This window comes from Hirundo rustica, chromosome 7 (genome assembly GCF_015227805.2).
Source record: "Hirundo rustica isolate bHirRus1 chromosome 7, bHirRus1.pri.v3, whole genome shotgun sequence".
NCBI classification, from domain to species: domain Eukaryota; kingdom Metazoa; phylum Chordata; class Aves; order Passeriformes; family Hirundinidae; genus Hirundo; species Hirundo rustica.
In genome coordinates, this window is record NC_053456.1 from 35017673 (window position 1) to 35034990 (window position 17318).

At 58.2% G+C, this 17318-nt stretch overlaps 1 protein-coding gene across 1 annotated transcript in view; it reads right to left on the bottom strand.

Annotated features, from left to right (window-relative positions):
- Positions 1 to 3818: 3818 nt before the first annotated feature.
- The window catches only part of LOC120755159 (aryl hydrocarbon receptor-like), a 48206-nt gene continuing 34706 nt past the window's right edge, over positions 3819 to 17318 (bottom strand). Inside the window, exon 15 of the mRNA XM_040069806.2 lies at positions 3819 to 4255. The gene's annotated coding sequence lies outside the window, so the exon portion shown is untranslated. The remainder of the gene's footprint in view (positions 4256 to 17318) is intronic.

A 17318-nucleotide genomic window follows, 5' to 3' on the forward strand; every position in this document is an offset into this window, starting at 1 on the left:
CTGTGAGGATCCACGCTTGAAGATCCTCATGCTCCCCTAGGACAGGACCTGACATGCTCTTACTGACCATCAATGTCCGCATCCTGGTGTTGGCCCCTTCCAAACTGTCCAGGACATTTAGCTTGTCTCTCCTGGATAACCCCACCAGGATTTCTATTCCAATTTAAGACCCTTTCCCACCTTGAGGGGAAAAAAAACCCCAAGGGTGTGAGTGTGACTGCCCCCAAGAGAAAGCCTTGTCACTGTGTCCATCCCATCCCTGTGTACCCTTCCCACCTCCCAGTCCCTGCAGAAGACTGGCTGAGCTGATCAGCCACTTTAGCAGGACAAGCCTCCAGCTTGCTCATAGTCATCTTGCTTCCATATTTACATCTGACTTGATGTGTTTTTTCATTTTCCTGTTCTTCTGGGAGACCTTCTGCTCCTCAGCATCACTTTTCCTTGTACTCCCCCTTCTTTCCCATCAGATGTGTGAGGGCTTTACACGATTGCCCTGTTTGCTCTTTGCTCTACATTTTACTCAGACACTTTTTTTTTTTTTTTTTTTTTTTTTTTTTTTTTTTTTTTTTTTTTTTTTTTTGGGTCTAGGATTGGCCCGCTTCATTGTTTTTTGTGTTTGTGGGGTTTTTTACACATTTCCTCATTTTCAGAGCAGATCCAGAGTAGCACCTTTTCCTGGTGGTTCTCAGACTGTTTCAGAGGGAATGGCACCAGGGGTAGTGCATTCAAAAGTTTTATCCTTATATCTTATCCCCCGACCCTTCAATCCAGTCTGCAAGTTGAAGTGTCTCCTTATTACAGCCTCCCCTAAAATCCGCCGGTTTAGATGTCTGGTGTTGGTGTGGGAGCACATTTAGGTTTGCCCTTGCTCTGTTGTCCAGGCAAAGCAACATGGAATAATGGAATCATAGAATTCCAGAATGGTTTGGGTTGGAAGGGACATTTAAACACCATCTCATGGGCAGGAACACCTTTCACTAGACCAGGTTGCTCAGAGCCCTATCCATCCTAACCTTGAATGTTCCCAGGGATGGAGCATCCACCACCTCCCTGGGCAAAGCTGTGCCAGGGTTCCACCACCCTCACCCTAAAAAAAATGCTGCCTTTTATCTAAACCAAATCAACGCTCTCTTAGTCACACACTGGCTGCTCTCCTGGCACTGCAGGAGGTCGGATTTCCCTCCCATATTTATTGCAACTGCACTGTTTGTTTTCCTGCTGGCATTTCCAGAAGTGAATGTGGGATGCATTTCCCACCTCAGTCCCACCATGCCCTCTCCCCCAGCCACCTGCTGCTGGTTTAAACCCCCTTGACACCGAAGTGATCAGTGGGTGTCCCTTGCATCCCAAGGTGTGCTCCCGGGTCAAGCCATAGGTAAACGCCCCCTCCCTGACCCACCGTCTCATTGCCACCCTGAGATTCCAGCTCTACAGGTGTCCCCTGGGTCTCATCCCTGGGAATGGTGGGCTTTTCCTGGGCACCAGCGTCCGGATGTAGCTGCCAAGTCACCTCTGATGCTCCCATGGCGTGACACCAGCAGCCTCTGTGCCACGGTCAGATCATCTCTCTGGAAGTGTGTGTAGCCAGGGAACATCAGGACATCCTCACGGCCTCCCTTATGGCACACAAAGCCACTGTCCCCAGGCACCGCTTCCCCCAGGGAGCCTGACCTGCTGCCTAACCCCGGTGATGAGCAAACTGCCATTTTCCCCCAGCACTTACAAGCTGCCTTTGGCTCGTCTTCACTTGCTCAGCAAACGCCCCCAAACAGGTCAGCGCTTTCTTCACAGCAAAGCTATGCAAGGAATTTCTCTCCTAAGGCAGCTGGACCCTTTCCAAAGGACAGCTGCCAAATTCCCACCCCCAGCCCCCAGCAGCAAAACAAGGTGCAAATTTGGCCCCTGGAGGCTTTCTGTTCACTTCCACTTCTGCCATTGATGTCTGCTGGAGGTGGGGAGGAAGGGGTCCCCTCCACTCTCCTCCAATGCCTGGGTTGAGTGTCCCGGGGAATGGGCTGGTTCTGCCCCAGAGAGAACTTGAGATGTCAGAGCTATCCCCAAATGCAGCAGGCAGAAGACACAGGTGTGGGTTTGCAGCTCCTTGTGCTCCCCTCACAGTGCCCTGCTGGGCAGCGAGCACCTCTCTGCTCCCGGTGTACTCCACAGGGCTGGGGTCCCTTGAGCAGTTGCCTCCTGTGATTTATTTATTTTTTCATCTCCAATTGCTTCTCCATACTTCCTGCTGCATATGAGCGTGGCTGTTGCTGCAGGAAGAAGGCTGCTGATCTAGGCTGTGGATTCACGATTTTTCTGCCTTCCACCCCGCCTCCCCAAGGCCTCTGCAGAAGGTGCAGCTCCCCCACCCCTGCCTGGCCTCCAGCCCCAGGCAGAAATTGTCTTTCTGGCACATTACCCCGGCAGCACATCTGCACGCTCATCTGCTTAATTTCTCTGGCTACAATTCATGGGTAGGAAAGTTGGGGCTTTTCTCTGCTGCCCATCTGCTGGGATGGGCAAAGAGCATCTCCAGGGGATGAGACTCCTCTGTGCACATTCACATTCCAAGTGCCAAGGACCCCTGAAAGCCAAGCGTCCAGGAGAGCACGAGCAAGTCAGCCTTGAGGAGCCAATGACCCTTTCCAAAGCTCAACGACCCAGGTACTCCTGGAACTTCACAGAAGCAAAGGTACCAGGTGTTTGGGGTACTTTGGGCTCTGGCAGAACTTCTTTGCAAACACAGTGCCCAGCTCTTCCCCCCCTTTCCTGAACCAGCTCCCAAAAAATCTGTATAGTCCTGTCCACACTGGAAAAGGTTGCAGGGAGCTGGCCATGGAGATGGGCACCACGACCATGCAGCCCCCCACAGCCCCCATCCTGAGGAGGTGCCCTCGAGGCACTCATCCTGTCAAACCTTGGGCCACCCCAAGTGCTGGGCCCCTGAGGGCACTGAGGGGTGTCCTGGCCTCACCTGGGGTCCCCACCCACACATCCTTCAGTCCCAGCCCCAGGCACCTGAGCTCACTCCTGGCTGAGCTCTGGGAGGGTGTGCTTATTGATGTCTCCGTGTCCAGATGGACCTTGCACCTGTGCAACAGGTAGCTTATCTCAGCTGCTGCTTCCTGGGTGGACCTCACACTACTCTTGTAGACAGCTTGCTCCCTGTCTCCCAAAGGATGCGGAGAGAAGGAATTCTGGCACCTCCAAGAGCACTTTCACTGGCACCCTATTTTCTGCCAGGGACCCTGCCCAGCTGGCTGCACCCTCCCTGGGAAGGGGGTCGACTGAGCACTCTGGCCTCCTCTCCATCGTAGGCGCCTCCCACGGCACTGCTGTGGGATACCGGATCCTGGTATATAGATCCTCATCCATCCTTCGGTGGGATTGCCCTGCCCTCTGCCGATCTTCCAACACATGGGCAGGACACAGACGGCGGTTCCTGCCTAGGAGAACGTTCGAGGCTATCTCAAAGGACGAGCTTCCCAGGGATGCTCACACAGACAACCACGTTTGCACAGTCTGGAGTCAGGGCTGGATCCAGAGGATGCCCTGCTTGTTTGAAAGCCAGCCTAAGCTGTAAAACAGGAGATTTTTCCCAGTGGAACACGCAGCGAGACCATTACCCCGCTGCCCGTGCACTAACAAGCTGCACCTGTAGCGTCATCGGCGCTCACCTGGAGCTAGCACTGAGGCACACCGGGAAGTGCCCATTCACGATTTAAAAGGAGGGGGGGAAAATATTCATAGCAAAATTTTCTGTGAATTTTAATAAGACTGAAAAAACAGTGATAATAAGACTGAAAAGCCTGGAGAGGCAGTGGCCATGAATATGAGTTTACTGATAGAGAGGTCATGTTCATCCAAAGGAATGTGGATTGGAGGGATGGGTTGTTTTGAGGATGGCCCTGCACAGATATTCCAACAATCCCACCCTGTGCCTGAGAGCGCTGTCCAAACGTTCCTGGAGCTCTGGCAGCCTTGGGGCCGTGCCCATTCCCTGGGGAACCCGGGCAGTGCCCAGCACACTCTGAGGGAAGAACCTTTTCCTGATCCCCAGCCTCAACCTCTCCTGGCACAGCTCCAGGCATTCACTTGGGTGCTGTCACTCATCACAGAGAGCAGAGATGGGAGCTGTCCCTCCACTGCTCCTCATGAGGAGAGGATGCAGACACAATGAGGTCTCCCCTCAGTCTCCTCCTTCAGGGTTTTCTTTTTGTCCCAGAGGGTCACACTGCAACCTCCACACAGGCTTCTCATCCTACAGCAGAAAGAGACAAAGAGATATATCAATCAACAATAATAAGGGCAAACAAACAGGCAGTAATAACCAACACTAGATCTGCCTAGGTCATAGGAACAACACCAAGATGGGTTGGCCTGTGGGCAACCTCAGTGGCAGTGGATCCTTTGCACTGCTTGGAGCAGGATCATCACCCTTTGGAATCTGTTAAGGCAGAACACTCTGATTTTGGGGCTCCCATATGTCCCCCAATGGTTATGGAGGGTAAGAACTGTCTGTTCCAGTTGTGTGTCCCAGTGGGGTCAGGAGAATCAGCGTGTCTTTTATTCCTGTAGAGCTCCCTCAGAGCTGCCCCACAGCAGGGCAGGTTGGCTGGGCTGGGGGACGCCCCAGGGCACTTGGCACTGTGTGCAAGGGCCCTTTGTGATGGTGGGCACTGTGGGGAGGAATGTGGCCCTGTGTCACAAGGCCCTTTGTAACACATCATAAGACATCTGCTGGTGGCCACAGTGTCCAGAGGAAGCAATGGGACAGGGTGGTGCTACAGGGAGATCCTGAGCAGCCACCTTGTTCCTTATTGTCCCCAGGCTGTAATAATTTCTTTTTTTTCTCCATTTGCCCTTAGGGACAGATCTCAGTGGGAGAAGGGAGAGACCTTGCAGCATGGCCTGGAGAAGAAGGAGGATGCAAACCCTGACATCACACTGACCGCATGGCCAACACTGACATCACACCCACTCAGAGCATGGCAAACACAAAGGCTTCTGCTCCCAACCTGGATTTTTTTGGGGAGAGACTTGTTTCCCACCCAAATGAAGTAAGGAGCCTGTGGCCAGGGCTGGATACCCCCATGAATTGTGTGGCTCCTCAAGCCAGGTCCGCTGGGCCCTCTCAGCCTTTGAAGACATTAGAGTGTGATGGGAAGGGAAGCACTTCTCAGAGGAAGCTGGGGAGCTGCTCTTCTGGCAGCTCTCCAGCTCTCCCTGTGCTTCCTCCAGGTGCCAGACTTTGTGAGAAACATGCACCAGAGACTTGTATTCAATGCATCTCCAGAGGACAGGCTGTTCATGGACATCCTGAGGCTGACTGAGGCACACCCCACTGATGTCGCGGTCACCCTCCTCCGCTGTGCCCCATCATGTGACAGGTACGGAAGCCACCTTCCTTGTGGCCTCAGGGCTCATTGGCCTTTAGGGCTCATCACCCTGTACAGCCTGTCCAGTGGAGTCTGACAGACAGGTGGAGAATTCCAGGAGCCACCAGGTCCTCTGTTTCCCAGGCATCGTATGTCAGCCGCCCAGCCTGCTGCCAATGCTCTCTCCCTGCCCCTCAGGGCACCAGGGCTCTGTCACCCGGGCCCCCAGAGCTGCCCAGGCCATGGTGATGTGGCTGAGACGCCCTCCTCTCTGGTCCCACAGAGCGGCTACAATCATGTGGAGAAACATAGCCTCATCAGGAATGGCACTGGACAAGGTGCTGCCAACACTGCTCTGTGTGCTGGAGGACTGGCCACTGCACAGAGTGTCCACCTCTGATGGGGACAAAACGGGAGTCTTTGCCCTGGCTGTGAGTTTCTGGAAGTGGCCTTTGCTCACCCCAAGGCTGCCTCTCCAGCAGCTTTTCATGCTCCTTGCCCTGCTGCATCTCCCTGCCTCAGGCACGGGGATGAAACCTGGCCTAGGGGCAGCTCCAGGGGGCACCAGGCCCGGTGCTCCCCCTGCGTCTCCCCTGGCCTCTCCCGGCCAGGCTCGGGCCCTGCCGCACGGACACCTCGGCAGCGAGCGCTGTCTCGGGATGCTTTGTCCTTTGCAGGCAACCAGGGTGGTTTGGGAGATTCTCTGCCTGCCCTGGTGCCCAGCATCATTTATGGAGTGTTCCCCCCGCCTCCTCGTGGCTCTGCTCTTCCAAGTTTTTGTCAGCACTTTGGATATACCAGAGGAGGTCAATACCTTCTGGAAGGAATGCCAGGAGCAACATGGCCTTCCGACCAGTATCAACAGGTGCTCCATCCCATCTCTCCCATGTTGCCAGGGCAGGATCCAGCGCTCCCAGCGTGACCTGGGCTTTGCTCTGCATACAGGTTTGCAGTGCAGACTGTGAGGGCACTGTTCCACCATCTGCGGTGCCTGGATTTACTGGTGGGAATGGAGCGCAAGCATGGCTGGGACACGCTGCTCTGTGCGGACACCCACCACTATGCCGTGGGTCTGCTGGCCAGGTGAGACCCCCTTCACTTTGTTCCCTGTGCCCCGGGTGGCCCGCACAGTCCCCGTGGTTGTGGGCCAGAAGGCCTTGTTAATGAGGCACGGCCAAGGAGACTGGAAAAGGCTGGGAGAGGAGGATGCCCAAGCGCAGCTGCCTCCGAAAAGGCTCAGGTCCCCTTGCAGGATGGTGGCGGGGAAAGACGAGAACTGTGTGAGTCAGTCCTGGGAAAGTTTTGCCCCTGCTGGCTCAGGGTCTTGGTGCCTTTTTCTGCCTTCCAGGGAGATGCGCCATACCTTGAACCCCTTGTGCTCCTGCATTGCGCTCCGCCTGCTGGGGCTGCTGAGCACACGGCAGCCACGCTGGGATCTGCCCGCCCTGGCGTTCCTTGTGGAGGTGAGCCTGAAGGCCAGCGCTGCCTGGCTGAGCTGCCTCCCAGCTCTCTGCCCTCTCGTAGCCGCAGCTGCCTGGGACGGTGCCCGCGCCCCGCGCTGCTGCTGCTGCTGCTGCTGCCTGGGCCCGGCCCTGTGCGCTCCTGGGCTCCTGGCAGCCGGGTCTCCTGTCACTGCCCTGTGCCTTTCAGGTCCTTGAGTGTCATGACATGAGGGAATGGAGTGACAGTGCCCTGGAGATCATTTCAAGGTGCCTGCGGAGCAAATCGAAGGAAAAGCGTCGCTTGGCACTCAGAGGCCTCGTGGTTCTCAGCAAAGATCCCTTGGTGGTGAGAAGGGAGCAGCGGTTGAAGCCGTGCGGGCAGCGTGGGGATGGGGAGCGCAGTCGCTTGGGCTGGGCTGGGTTTTGGGCACTGAGGCAGCTGCTCCCAGCTCTCCTGCCTCCCGGTTCAGCTGCCTGAGCGCTTCGGACGGGCTTTTGGCCTCTGGGCCCCACAGGAGCAGGGTGCGGTAGCAGTGCCAGAGTGGCATTGGTGGTGCAACTATTCATAAATGACTTGGACACAGCACTTGAAGAAATACTAAATAAGTTTGCCGATGATACTACATTGGGAGGCGCTGCTGACTCCCTCAAGGGCAGAGGCCCTGCAGAGACAAATCTGAGGGCTGAGTAATCACCAACCATATGAAGACCAACAAGGGCAGGTGCCAGACACTGCACCTGGCATGGGCAGCCTGGTCATGTGTCTAGAGCAAGGAACGAGAGACCGGAGAGCTGCACTGTGGAAAGGGACCTGTGGAGATCCTGTGATGGAGAGTAGGAGTCAACAGTGCCCTGGCAGCCAGGAGGGGTGTCTGAGTCAGGCACAGCATTACCAGCTGGGCAAGGAATGGGAATGTCCTGCTCTGCTCTGGAGCGGCGTAGCCTCTCCTCAAATGCTGGGTGCAATTTTGGGCACCATAATGTAAAAAACCCATGAAACTATTAGAGATTTTCCAAAGGAGGATATGAAAATAGTGAAGGATCTAGAGAGGAAGCCATAGGAGGAGTGGCTGAGGGCACTTGACTTGTTCTGCCTGAAGGAGACCGACGGGAGACCTCGTTGCGATCTGTAGCTTCATTGCCAGGGAAGTGGAAGGGCAGCTCCAACCTCTGCTCTCTGGTGACCAGTGACAGTACTCAAGGGAACAGCTGGAGCTGTGTCAGGAGAGGTTCAGGCTGGATGATAGACAGAGGTTCTTCTCCCAGAGGGTTCTGGGGCACTGACCAGACTCCCCAGGGAATGATCACAGCCCCAAGGCTGCCAGAATTCAAGGAGTGTTTGGACAATGCTTTCAGGCACAGGGTGGGATTGCTGGGGTGTCTGTACAGGGCCAGGGGTTGGACTGGATGATCCTTGGGAGTCCCTTCTAACTCAGGATATGCTATGATTCTACAATTCATAGTTTCACAGTGCAACATTGTGTCCTGTACAGGCGGAAGGTATCCGGAGTCTGACACAAAGCCTCATGGGCCTACTGCAGGATGCAGACGGAGAGGTGGCTGTATTGATCCTCTCTGTATTCCTGAATGAGATCCAGGACAGAGCCACCCTAATATCCAGCCCCACTGCCCTGCAGTTGGCTGAGGCGCTCCAGCCACTTTTTGATCATGTAAGGCTCCGTGCCGCCAGCCATGGCCACTGGGTGCTGCCCAGACACTTGGTGCAGGATTTTCACTGTGGATTTTCAGGCCTATACCCAGGTGGGCCTGGAGAAACTATTGCTGGTTCTTTTCCTTTTCCTCTCATACAGAACAGCTATGTGCAGCTGCTCTCTATTCGCCTCTTCCGAGAGGTGATGGAGCTGGTAATAGACAAGGGAAAAAAGGCCCTGAAGACACACGTACGCCAGAGCCTGCTTCCACTGTTCTTCCACTGCCATGACCAGAACCAGCGTGTGGCAGAGGTGAGGACTCGTGGGCTGCTGGTGTGTCCCGCTGGGAGGGGGCTCGGCTGCCTCCTGCCCTGGCGCCTTGCGGGCTGCAGGCCCTCCAGGACTTGGCACAGGGACGCGGCTCCCGTACCCTGGGCTGTGGTGCCATCTACGCATCTCGGCTTCCCCACAGGCTTCTCTGGAAACGCTGCTTTGTGCCACCAAGTTCCTGAAGAGGAGGCATCTGAAGCAGCTGGTGAAGAAGCAACCATGGAGGTTTGGCGAGCACCTGGTAAGGGCAGCCTGGAAGCCTCAGCCTCAGCCAGGAGAACTCCCCTGACCGTCGTGCTCGGTGTGCGGGGGTGGCAGCCTTGCCTTTGCCCAGTGCTGCAACCAGGGGCGCCAGCCTGTGCCCCACATGCTGCTCCCTTCTCTGGGCCACGTGGGCTCTTCTCTAGGCTCCCGTGGCCCTGAGACAGGTGCCAATGGAGCCCCGGCCCAGCGGGGCCACAGGGCGAGGTGGCACCATGCCTCCCCAGGCTGCACTCGGCTCTCTGCCCCCTCCAGAGCCCGGCGCCAGCGGCTGCTGGCCGGGCCTCAGGGTTTTGCGGGCACGGGTGGCCGGGGCTGGGTGCAGAGAGCCCGGCTGAGGGGCTGAGCCCACCCCAACCCTTCCCTCCTGCCGCTCTCTCCAGCTGCAAGAGAACAGAAGCCGAGTGGCCGAGCTCCTGAGCCAAGCCCTGCCATACCTGGAGAGCCCCCAGGAGCCCCTGCGAGAGGCGGCCATCAGGTTCATCGGTGAGCCACGAGCCCGAGCTCCCTCCCTGTTCTGCCACAGCAGCATCCGGGCCAGGGTCCATGACATGCTCTGTGTTCCCAGGGATTGCAGGGCAGTTCTTGAACAGGCAGCAGGAAGAGCTCCAGCTCGTCTACGAAGGTGAGTGAGGGCAGCGGGCCGTCAGTGGGGCCGGCAGGGGAAGCCGCAAGCCCTGGCCCGGCTGCGGGGGCTCTGCTCCCTGTGCGGACGAGGAGGGCGTGGGCAGAGCACACAGCGATTGCAGGGACACGTGGTGCATTCGTGTCCAGCAGCTTTGGGCTGATCCCGTTGGTCCCTGCTCCCTCCTGGCCACGGCAAGAACGGGCTGGGCTGGCCCTGGCAGGGGGCTCTCCTCGGGTCCCCGCAGCTCCGGGATCTGACCTCTGTTCCTCTCTGTTTCAGCCCTTCAGGACCTGACTGAGGACATCAGTCCTGCCGTCTCGAGCTTGGCACTTCAAACCCTGCACCTCTTAAGAGCTGCACAGAGAGCTCCGTATTCTCCAGGTTTCAGAAGGTGCAAGACTACTTGCAGAAGGGTGAGGGGTAGGAAGCCTCCTCTGTGAAAGTCTATGAATGACTAATCCCAGGAGTTCCATCTGCTCAGGTGACCTGAGTCTGCAGGGAAGACCTCATCTCAGCATGGAAATATGAAATTGCTGTTGTCAACACAAAGATCCAGGATCTTTCTTTTGCTGCCCAGGGTATGCAGGGCAGAGAGGAAGAGGGGGGAAAAGGGTGATTGTGCTCAGCGAGCTGCCCAGGCGTGCAGCCTTGCAGGGAAAATGGCCAGAAGCCCCTTGGCCTGTGGTGGTCCCGCTGAAGCCTTTGCACTGCCGACAGAGCGGGTGGGCAGCAGCCCGAGCTGCGGGGATCGCTGCGAGACCGGTGCCCGGAGATGGTCACACGCCCTGTGCCAGCCAGGAAGCGCCTTCTGTGTCCTCCTGCCCGTGTGTTGCTGGCTGGATGGCTGAGGGCTCCGAGGTGCCTCTTGAACGGGCTCCTCTGGAGCTCCTGTGGGGCTGCAGCGCTGCTGCCAGGCAGCTCGGCCGGGCTGAGGGAGACCCTGAGGGGCTGGGGTGGTGGGAAGTCCTGAGGAACTGGGTGTCAGAGGCCATGAGCAGCCCCCAGGCAGCCGCCTTGTTCCTGCCACCCGGCTGCCCTGGTGCTTCCCCAAAGCAGACCTGGCGGGCCTACGGTAGAAGCCCTCGAGGCGGGGACACCACCCCACCAGAAGGGTGGGGACTCCCCCGAGGTGTCCCGGCTGGGATGACTGGGCACAGGGAGGGCAGGCAGGGGCACGCTGCCAGGGCACGGCCGCTGGGTGCTGCCAATAAGGGGCAGCGGGCAGAGGCAGGGCTGGCGGCCAGCCCAGGCCCTCGTGGCTGCCCAGGCTGCGGTGCTGTGACCGAGGCCACCCTGACGCAGAGCTCTGGGGCCGCAGAGCTGCTGCCACCACGGGGAGGGCGGCGACGTCCCCTCGAGCGGGGCTGCGGAGTCGCTGCTGCCCAAGTCACTCTGGACCCCACGGAAACAGCACCAGAGTGTGCACAGGAACAGCAGCACGTGCGCAGTGAGGCATCCACACCAGCCGGGATGCCAAATGGGAGGAGAACGTGGGCACAATTGCCTGAGGGTTGGCAAAAGGCTTCAGCAGAGCTGGCCACAGTAAGTTTCTCTCCACCTGCCAGCCCCATGGTAACGCTTGGCAGCTTCAGCTGCAGCTTGTGCCCCTGACTGACTCCGATGGCCGTCCTTGAGGCCAGGCTCGCCTTGCACAGTCGGGCGTCCCAAGGCAGCGGCATTGGTGCCATCGTGAGACAGAGGCTCTGACGGCGCACGAGCCCTGCGCTGCAGCGGCCCTCCCTCTCCTCCATGCAGGCACCTTAAAGACACATGCGTGAGCTCGGAAACTAAATCCTGGACTTGCCTGGAGCAATGGAAGAAGCAGTAGGCGCTGAAGAAAAGCAGAGACTTATATGGCTCAGTTTTGCTCTCCACTTGGGGAATCACAGCATCCCAGTGCGCTTTGTATTTGAGAGGATCATAAAGATCGTCCAGTTCCAACCACCCCGCCATGGGCACAGGTGGTGGGCAGGCACAGCTGTCACTAGAATTGGAAGAGCACTTCTCCATGTTTCCCTTTTCCTCTCCTGGATTTCAAGCAAACATGAAAAAATCAGCTGGTTACAGCTGAATATTGTAGCTCACAGAACTAGGAATAGGAGTCTCCAATGGGCCATGGTATGTCCATTCAACCGTTGTTAGGTCATCCAGTTGCCGTTCAGCCCTGTGCAGCCCGGGCACAGGCACCAGGTTGGTCCATTTCAGCATCCCAAAGTCTTTGTGGCCTCCTGTGCACCCTGAGACTCCTGAGTCCTCAGTGCTGTGCAGGACATGAGAACACAGGAATAGCCTGTTAGGCTCATTCTTGGGTTTGCTGCTCCTGCCTAAAGTAATCATCAAGAGTGTACATTGATGCAAAGGCATAGCTGAACACCAGAGACTTTCTGTAGTGTCTAAAACTAAAAGCTGACTGTTCAGAGACACAAAAATCCAGAGTGAAAAATGACTGCTTTGGTACTTAAAAATCCTAGAAAGGTTGACATGTGATTTATCTGGTCAAGGATTTTAATGCTGATGCGGAAATTACAAAAATATTTCACTTGCTTCCCTTGGGAACCCCTTTTAAATGGCATCGGAAAACTTACAGGGGACAGGGTGTGACACTGGGGACAGTGCTTGGCAGTTAATGCCTTCAGACGTGGGAAATCGATGTTTTGCCTGGCTTCACCCAGGGGTTCAAGTTTTCCCAGGGCTTTGATCGACGGGTCACTGCAGGTAACTTTCACTAAATGCAAAAGGATGTAAGAGCAGAACATCCAGAGAATGTGGCCTAAGGATAGGGAGAAAACCTTGAAAATTATCAGCAGGCTCTAGAAAACACAGAAAACAATTAAAATTAGATGCAGGCCAGTGACTTTTCAGACAAGACTCTTTGGGTCTGGAGGTAATCTTTGCCTTGCATCAGCTACAGCACCGACAGACACACAGCAACTGGAGCGTTGAACAGCAGAGACAGAGCTAACATTTTTTCCCAGAAGAAGAGACAGAAGGTCACATTGAAACATGACAGTGTCTCTGTACAATCTAATCGTCCTGGGAAACTCAGCAGCTGATGGTGCTCTGGTGCTACTGCCACTCCCTTTTATGGGAAAAAAACCCCCAAACATTCCATGAAGGAGCAACATCATCTGACAACTACCAAGAGTTGCCAGTAGTTGCTGCAGGTGCTCCTGCCCACAGCCCCAGGAGAAGGAGCACAGCCCCCAGAGCACGTTGGCTTTGGCTCCCTCCGGCACAGAAGCCCCCCGGGGCACAGGTCTCTGGGGCAGGAGATGACAGCAGCGCTGCCGGGCCTCAGGGGGGTGGCAGGTCTGCTTGGGCGGGGACTCTGCCACACCCGCCGATTTCAGTGCTCCCTGGGCCCCAGGGGTCCGAGCAGCATTCCTGCCCCGGCCCACACGTGCCTCGTGTCTGTGTCACACCCGCGGGTTTAGGATGGCCACCAGCCGGGACGTGTCCCAAGGAGGCCGTGCCAGCTTCTGTGGAAGGCCCCGTGCCCTTCCCACGGCGGCTGCGTCGGCAGCCCTGGGGGCTCCTTCTGCTGCCCTGAGCCCGCAGAGCAGGGCAGCGTTTGCTGCTGGCTTGAGCCGCTCCTAAAGATCCTGTTGGGCTGTCTTGGACACCCGGGCTGAGGGAATCCTTTCAACCTGGGCCACTTTGGGTGGGCTGAGGGCAGCCCCAGCGCAGGTGGCAGCGTGTGCAAGGGCCCTTGGTGACACATGGTGACAGCATGGTTGCCATGGGATGGAATGGGACAGGGTGTCAAAGGGCCCTTTGTGACACGTGGTGACACAGGTGCCGGCGGCGACGCAGCCACGCCACAGTGCTCGGAGCACGCAACGGGACCGGACGGGATAGAGCGGTGTCGTGAGGAGCCCCCCCCACAGCACACTCGGTTTTGTCTGACCCGGAGCTTTTCCGAGGCATCTCCCATCCCTGCTGCCGGTGCTCTCAAGACCAGAGCACAATCCTTGACGAGGAGACTCCTGTCCTTGTGGCAGGAGCCCTCGAGACCAGAGTGCAAGACTTGCAGTCCTGTATGCTCCCCAGTACTTCAGACTTGCAGGTGCCTTCCAGGCACAACTGCAGGACTTGCCGACTCGGAGGTTTTCCAAGCCAACTTTCCTGCAAGTAGCCATAAATCCAGTCACTGACATGGAGCAGAGACCCCCGAGAGTGCCCAAGCTGGCCTGGATGGACGAAGTGGAGGAAGAAGGCCCTGGTGCTGCCCAAGCAGAAGAGACGGAAGAGGTGCAGCCGTTCCAGCCACTGCAGGAGGGTGAGTGGCAGAGCCGGGCCACAGGGCCGGTGCCTGCAGCCAGCTTGGCCCCAACCCATTGCATGTCATGCCATTGTACCCATGGATAGGGTGGAAGAGTGTTATAACAGACGTGGAGCAGAGACCCCCGAGAGTGCCCAAGCTGGCCTGGGTGGACGAGGAGGAAGGCGGCCCTGGAGTAGCTGCAGAGACTGAAGAGGTGCAGCAGTTCCAGCCACTGCAGGAGGGTGAGTGGCAGAGCCGGGCCGCAGGGCCAGTGCCTGCAGCCAGCTTGGCCGCATGGCATCGCATGGCATCCCGTCCCCTGGGGACATACCCCTGCACAGGACAGAAGATGGGCTGGAGCTGAACCCCGCAGCGGCCCTGCTCCATCCCCTGGGGCATCCCGGGGCTCTCCCTGCCTGGGGAGCGCAGGGCTGGGCTCTGTTCTCCGGCCTCTCCCGCAGCCAAAGCAGCTGCGCTCGCTCTTTGCCAGATGCAGCCCTGGACCGGACACAAGAGCAGGACCCCGCCCGTGGCCTCTTCCGCACAACAGCGCAGGTACCTGCGGCCATCCCCCCGACCTGGGCTGGGCCTGCCGTCGCTGCTCAGCCCAGCACCGTGCTTGGAGCGCTCCATGGAACATCCCTGGCTTCTTGCCCTTCTCCTCCAGCTGGTTTGCAAATTCATCAAGAGAATTCGGGAGGAAGAGACCAGCGCCATGGGCACTGGGGTCAGAGGATACTCTCCCATCTTCAAAACCAAGACCAGTGCTGCCCTGCTGGATATGCTTGTAGAGGAGGGTTTTTCCAGTCCAAAGCAAGTAAGCAGCCTGTGCCCAGGCTTTGATCCTCCCAGGAACTGCTTGGCCTCCCAAGCCGCGCCTGCTGGTCCCTGGGAAGCTTTGAGGCCATGGCAGTGTGGTGGGAAGGGCAGCACTTCTCTGGGGAAGCTGGGCAACCATGACTCCCTCTGGCAGCTTTGCAAGTCTCCCTGTGCCTTCTCCAGGTGCCCGCCATGGTGAGGTACATCCACCACTGGCTCATGGCTAATGAGGGCTCTGAGCACAAGCTGTTCAGGACCCTGCTGGATCTCACCGACGCGCAGCCCGATGACGTGGTGATGACTCTCCTGCGTGTGGCCCCACTGTGTGACAGGTATGGGGCCCACCTGCCCAGAGGGCTCAGGGCACCCCAGCCCATTATCCTGTACAGCCTGCCCCAGGTGTGTGACCAGAGGAGAATTCCAGGGCCCTCTGGCTGCTCCCTTTCCCAGCCCTGGCATGTCAGGCCCCGAGCCTGCTGCCATGCTTCTTCCCTGCCCCTCAGGGGCCTGTCCCCACAGGGCTGGGCTGCCTGGCCGCTGCTGGTGAGGGGCAGTGGGCAGAGGCAGAGCTGGCAGCCAGCTCAGCTCCCTGCTGCTGCCCAGGCCACGGCGCTGTGTCTGAGACCCCGCTGAGACCGAGTTCTGACCCCACAGAGCTGCTATGTCCATGTGGAAGACGATCCTGTGCTCGCCCAGGACCGCGGAGCGTGTGCAGCTGAAACTCGTCGATGTGCTGGAGAACTGGCCAGAGCACAGCACGTGCACCTCTGATGGGGACAAAACGGGAGTCTTTGCCCTGGCTGTGAGTTTCTGGAAGTGGCCTTTGCTCACCCCAAGGCTGCCTCTCCAGCAGCTTTTCATGCTCCTTGCCCTGCTGCATCTCCCTGCCCCAGGCACGGGGATGAAACCTGGCCTAGGGGCAGCTCCAGGGGGCACCAGGCCCGGTGCTCCCCCTGCGTCTCCCCTGGCCTCTCCCGGCCAGGCTCGGGCCCTGCTGCACGGACACCTCGGCAGCGAGCGCTGTCTCGGGATGCTTTGTCCTTTGCAGGCAACTGTGGTGATGTGGAAGATCCTCCAGGTGCCCTGTGTCCCGCATATGGTGTCGGTGTATTTTGCCCGCCTCTTTGTGCATCTGCTCTCCCAAGTGTTCTTCAGCACTTTGGATATACCAGAGGAGGTCGATACCTTCTGGAAGGCATGCCAGAAGCAACATGGCCTTGCCACTAGCCCCAACAGGTGCTCCATCCCAGTCCTCCTGTGCCTGCCACGTCCCCAGGGCAGCAGCCAGTGCTCCCAGCGTGACCGGGGCTTTGCTCTGCACACAGCTTTGCAGTGCAGACCCTGAAGTCCCTGCTCTGTGAAATGCACTGTGAGCATGTGGTGGTGTCAATGGAACGCAAGTGTGGCTGGGACACGCTGCTCTGTGCGGACACCCACCACTATGCCGTGGGTCTGCTGGCCAGGTGAGACCCCCTTCTCCCCGCTGCCTCAGGCATTTGTTCCCTGTGCCCGGGGTGGCCCGCACAGTCCCCGTGGTCGTGGGCCAGATGGCCTGGTCACCGAGGGTCTGCCAAAAAGGCTGGAAAGTCTGGGAGAGGAGGCTGCCCAGAAGGAGCCGCCTCTCAAATGGCTCAGGTCCCCTTGCAGAATGGTGGTGAAAGACCAGACCTCTGTGAGTCGGCCCTGGGAGAGATTTGTCCCCCGAGCTCACAGTCTTGGTTACTTTTTCTCCTGCCAGGGAGATGTCCTGCGTCTCCACACCCTTGTGTTCCCGGATCGCTCGCTACCTGCTCCGCCTGCTGAGCACACGGCAGACACGCTGGGATCTGCCCGCCCTGGCATTCCTTGTGGAGGTGAGCCTGAAGGCCAGCGCTGCCTGGCTGAGCTGCCTCCCAGCTCTCTGCCCTCTCGTAGCCGCAGCTGCCTGGGACGGTGCCCGCGCCCCGCGCTGCTGCTGCTGCTGCCTGGGCCCAGCCCTGTGCGCTCCTGGGCTCCTGGCAGCCGGGTCTCCTGTCACTGCCCTGTGCCTTTCAGGCCCTTGACTGCCTGGACTTGAGTGAACGCGGTCGTAACAGAGTCCTACAAATCTTGTCAAGGCTCCTGCGGAGCGAGTCCAGGGACAGGCGTCACCTGGCGCTCAGGGCACTCCTTGTGCTCACTGACGATCCCTCGATGGTGAGAAGGGAGCAGCGGCTGAAGCCGTGCGGGCAGCATGGGGATGGGGAGCGCAGTCGCTTGGGCTGCGCTGGGTTTTGGGCACTGAGGCAGCTGCTCCCAGCTCTCCTGCCTCCCGGTTCAGCTGCCCGAGGGCTTCAGGACAGGCCTTTGGCCTCTGGGCCCTGCAGCACCAGGGTGGCGTTTCACAGACTTGTGTTCCGCACAGACTGAAAAAATGTGGAGCCTGACTGAAAGTCTTGTGGAGCTCCTGGAAGACCCAGATGGAGAAATAGTCCAAACGACAGTCATGCTACTCAGCTTCATAGTCTTGGACAAGGCCCTGCTGATACCCAGCCCCTTTGCCCTGCAGCTGGCTGAGGCGCTCCTGCCACT